Below are 5874 nucleotides of genomic sequence, written 5' to 3'. Positions count from 1 at the left end.
AAAGCCATCTGCACCAACCTGGAAGCCAAGAATTGGTGGGGGGAAGGGCATATGTGCGGGGGGGAACATGGGGGGGGGGTCACATGCCCACATGGGGAAAATCATGCCTACAATGCACAGGGGGTGGCTTCTTTGTCCATTAAGCCTAACAGAAAAGTATTTGGTTTGATTTTTATATTATTTTGAGCATTTTCTATATTAAACATGAATCTGATCCCAGTATTTCTTTGTTCTGTCACAAGTCCAACAAAGATGATTAAAAGTTCCTTTTCCATATTTAGCAATATAGCAATAGCAATAGCAATAGCAGTAGACTTATATACCGCTTCATAGGCCTTTCAGGCCTCTCTAAGCGGTTTACAGAGAGTCAGCATATTGCCCCCAACAATCTGGGTCCTCATTTTACCCACCTCGGAAGGATGGAAGGCTGAGTCAACCCTGAGCCGGTGAGATTTGAACCGCTGACCTGCTGATCTAGCAGTAGCCTGCAGTGCTGCATTTAACCACTGCGCCACCTTGGCTCATCACATTTCCAACAAACATTTGAAGCACCTGTATACATCTTTGACAATTTGTGAGTTGTTAAATACCATTGATACATCATTTTATTAAAAAATTCTTTTAAGTAATAGCTCAATGTATATTTTATACCCACAAGTTTTCCCATTGTTCAAGCATTACATTGTACCCCAAATTATTTGCTTCACTATTATTTCTCCAAATACAATTTCAACAACAGTTTACAAACCTTAGCAATAACATATGCATCCTTATCGCACAGCACCATTTCAAATTCATTTTTTACAGAATCAAACCTATAACACTTTACGCCTAGTTTAAATCTTTCTTTCAATTTTAAGTATGCAAATCAATGACAGATACAGACGTCTGATTCTAACTCTTCCTTAGACTTAGGAGTAGGTTCACCTCAATTGAAGAGCATTATTTGGCCAGAAGTCCAACAGTCTGGCCTCACCTCATCATTTCTTTTCTAAAACAATCTTTCAGGCAAAGAGAACCTTGGGTTTTTTTTTTAATTCCAGACCTTTGGTATGACATGAAACTAACAAAGTGTTTAAAAGTTATGATATTTATGCAGTTACTTATCAAGCTATATAATCTAAAGTATATTAAAGTAGCCAAAATATCTTTACAATTCCCAAGGCATGTCACAACTTTTGAACATTCCTAATGTTTGGAAATTGAAAGTTGAAACATTTGACAAGCCCTAAGTCACACTTAACAAAATGATTCCCAAAGGCAATATTCATTTTAAACCTATCATAACACAAGTAGGCATGTCATCCAAATCTTAGTTAACTGCCCTCTAGTTTGAGCCATCTCTTATTTTGGAGAGTCACTCATTCTTTCACCCAAACCAAACAGCAGGCATCGAAGAAGAGTTTCAAATCTAGTAAACCTAAACCTTCTCTTTCTTTAGCATCTTGCAGTCATTTGAATCTAATCCTCTCTTTTTTTCCCCCTTGCTATAGGAATTTAGATGGGGAATTTATTCTGATTTCAACAGCACACTAATACAATTGACATCTTTTAATTTGCCAAATGATATAATGTTACAACTGCAAGTCATATTGACTCTGCCATACCTTTTGTGAATTTTAAGAATTGTTACATCTTTGATATTACTTATTGGAAATAAAATTGAGTAATTAGGAAAATGAGGTATAAATATTTATCATAAACAGATTACAAATTAGGTCCTGGCCTCAAATCTTGCAACTTTCATTGACACTATTTACACAAAACATAAAAACTAAATGCAATACGCTGTGTCTATTTTGGAATTAAATATTCATTCCTCAACTTTATAGATTTTTGCTTCTGATCGTATAGAGTGGCAAGGGATTACTGTCTGTATTCATGAGGTACAAATTTGATACCTGCTTTTGCAGTCTTTTGGTTACCCAGATGTAATTCCAAAATTGTGAAAGGGGTTTTTTTACACATTCCAGACACAGTCAAGCACAAATTTCTGGTTTCTGAACATTCAGGATGTAGTGTATGTGAATCGAACTTAATACAGGGTTTTGGAAAAGGCATAGAGATAAACATAGAGTAGAATCTCCCTATTTTATTTTAATGGTTTGGTCCTCCCAATGCAAAATCAGTATCTGGTGCTTGGTATCTAATGACTGAAATAGGTATTTACTTTTAAGGTTTTCTCTCAGAGTTTTGGCAGCGTGACTAGTATTATGAGATAAACCCAGAAGCAAAAACACTGCACACAGAGCCTTAATACAATTAACAGTAGTTTATATGCAAAATATTTGCAGACATGCACATGGAGATAAATTCCATTCACTAGACACAAGGAGAGAACTGAATACACAATGAGAGAGAGAAATGCCCTCTAATAACCATCTATATGTAGACTTGTGTGGATCTTCCATCAGAGTCTTATAATGATTATACTATAGCCGCAATGAATCGGCCTCATTTCATCAGCCTTGCCTTACATTGCATCAGCTTACTGACTACAGCTTACAACCTTTCATCAGCTGGCAGCTATTAAATCCTCAGTACCTTGACATTTTCCTGTATTAATCTCTGGCTGAAAAACTGGAGAGTTTCTGATCTATATAGATGTTTAATAACTTGAGTAATTCTGTAAATAGAAATTTAGCATATATTTTTTTCAGTATAATGAAAACAAGTTTGATTTGTAAATTTCTTTCAAACAGGAAACCCATTTTGGAAAAAAAAATCACATGAGTAGTTGATGAAATGCTTGCATTTATTTAGCTACAAAGATGTGGAAGTTGTGTGAAATTCCTGTCTTTCAGCAGAATATTGTTCAAACATCTTTCTGCTGCTCTGCTCTGCAGCTTTCCTGTTTCCAACAATTCCATTTAATTCAAAGAATTTTCTCAGGATAAATACATTGCATCCCAGGGAAGGTTTAGAATGCTGAAAACAAGTGTAACAATATAACAAAAACCCAACCTCTCAGTAATAACAGCATCAAGAAAAGGTTAAAATAAATGCTTGGGCACTTTGAAATAAAATAGAAAAACAGAAACCTGGGGAAGAAATTTGCAAGGCAGATTTTGGCACAGATTTAAGTTTGAGATAATGATGCTCTGTGATTAATCATAAATAATCTTATACTGGGATTATGTGTTTTTCCCGCCCTCTCCTTCCGTGCAAGAAATAAATCAGAATTTAATTTTCCTGCGCAGTAACAAATTTCTAGTTTCTCATCTCATACAAACTAGGAAGTAAGATTTAAAGGAGATGCTAATTTGTTAAACAAGTCAGTGGAACTACTCTGATTTGGCAGTCAATTACTAAACAAGCAAGATACAGTTTATTTCAAATTATACTTCATTTTTAGCACTTCAATTATAGTTCGTGTCTAGCTGTAACAACATCTGTCCAAGATGTTCTCCCCAAGATCCTTACAATTCCATCCTGCTGATATTTCTAAGGGCCTTGAAAACTGGCTTTTCATCCAAGAAACAGTGAAGCCCTCTCCTCTTCTCTCCATTATGAGGGCTTGTTTCTTTTCATTCACCTCCATTTGTTTTGTCATGTTGCCATCTTCACTCTTCATTTTTGTCTATCGTTGTCTTGGTTGGTTGGTTGGTTTTTATTTGTAACTACCCAGAGTCATTGGGAATTGGAGAGAGAGAGAGAGAGAGAGAGAGAGGGAGAGAGAGAGAGAGAGAGAGAGAGAGAGAGAGAGAGAGAGAGTGAGGGAGGGAGAGGGAGAGAGAGAGAGAGAATGAACAACAAATCCAATCTTTGCTTGGAAGTTGCGCATGATGGGGGAGGTAAGTTGAATGTGTTGGTGCTGATACGGACCCTGAAATATTGGGCAAGAGCAATCTGAAATTAAACTACTGTGTGTCTTCTTCTATGACACATAGGCATAGCAGAGACAACAGTGATTTTAATGGAAGCCCCTTTCCTTTATGTATGTAGCAATAAGCTACAGTTTTGCAATACATGCAACTCTCCAACAGCTTGAACCTTTTCCCTGGCCCTTCCAAATAAATGACTTAGAAGCACAACTTATAAAAAAGCCGAACAACAACAAAAATAATGACCATAAGGCTGTAATGAGAGTCACTACCACACAAGGTTCGCTCATCAACCTCTTGAACCATGTTGTGTGCTCTGGTTCCCCTTCAGCAGATGAGTCATTTGAGTCTGAAACATTGGAACTCCATGGATTTGGAGGTGAACTGTCTTCCTCCACCTGAATGCCCCTAAATCAGTCTTTTAGGGGTCAGCTGGAGGAAAGCACTGATATAATGATGGTGAACTCTGCCTCTTTTCAACATTATAAAACTGGCAATAATTCTGCCTTCAGAATGTTTTGGGAAAAACAGGAACTTGGATATGAATATGTGATAAAGCAGCTTTTTCAGTTTATTATCGAGGAGAGGTTACATTATACAAGATTTTTGCCATTTTTTCTCTTATAAATATATTATAATTGGTACTAGTTAAATTTTAAATGACAGTTTTTAAACAAGAACATTTATAATTCATGTGCTGCATTCATAAATGTGTGATACATTATTTGCTATTCATAAAGTTCAGGTTATGAAAACTTTATTTAAGTTATCTTAATATCTTCAGGATGCACTGGATTCCTTCAAATCATTCCGGATTAGGGCCAGATGTATGTTCTTTTAAGAGCAACAGAGAGACAGAGATGATAACATTGAGTCATCAGATTGCCCTCACCTTCTGACTACAGAATAGGACAAAGCAAGTAAAAAGGTAATAGATTGCTATCTTACATAGAATTTAGTAAAGACGGCAAGATATAGAGAGACATTGCTTTCAAAACTAAGCAAGGTCACTTCTGACTAATGTTTAAGTCAGGAACTATGAGAAAATACCAGGGTTTTAGGCTAAAATGCAAAGATGACTACAACACTCCTGAAGAAGAAATGGCAAATAATTTCTGTATATCTGCATCATAACTCCATGAATATGTTTATGAAATCACCAGGAGTCAAGCTTGACTTATAAGGAATCTCAATCTTTTAAGCATTTTAATTAATTATGTGCAAGCCCCACCCTTTCTCCCTCAAGCAATGCTGATCTAGTCATTCCAGAAGTTAATTCCTGATGTGGTCCTACCTCAAAACAGGACTGATGTATTTGGAACTCCCTGACATCACAAATTATCTCCAGTTTGGCGTAACAACTTTAAATAAAATTTTGAACCATCTCAAGGAAAGCCTAGGATTGGAATGGATAAGAAGAGAAGAAGAAGAATAGATTTTGCACATCTCTAAAATTAAAATATTGATTGCCACCCTACATCCTGATGGTGGAAACTCTCTTATGGAAGGAATAATTTCTACATTATTGTAGAAACATAATTTTAAAAATGTCTGTAGCCTCTTAAAACATAAGTTAATGCTACCTAGTAGATTGTTTAAACAAAGACCTCCAGCATCTTCAAATTGCATGTTTTGAAATAAACATATTTTGCGAAATTCAGTGACTTCTCCTGCAGTTTTCCATTAGATAATGGAATATCTAACGGAATATCTACAGAAGTGGGTTATTATAACAATATATGTATATATACAAATTATACATAATAGGATTGATAAACGCTTTCTAGGATATTTTACTCACTTGCTCACATATATTAAATAATTTGTCAGTCCTTTCAACATCCCTGGCTCTTCCTATCAGTGTAATCCTAGGGTTTCAAAGAATATTATATTACCAGATATCATTGTTCCCTCTTATAAATTTTAGTGACCTTATTTACACATCAGACAAAGTGGCTGCATTGCTAACTGCCCAAGTATCTTGCTTCCATGTATATTTAATCTGGATGTTTTTAGTGTTTTTAAAGTTTTGCAATGATTTTAGTCTTTT

Source organism: Thamnophis elegans, chromosome 6 (genome assembly GCF_009769535.1).
Source record: "Thamnophis elegans isolate rThaEle1 chromosome 6, rThaEle1.pri, whole genome shotgun sequence".
NCBI classification, from domain to species: domain Eukaryota; kingdom Metazoa; phylum Chordata; class Lepidosauria; order Squamata; family Colubridae; genus Thamnophis; species Thamnophis elegans.
This window is presented reverse-complemented; position numbering follows the sequence as displayed.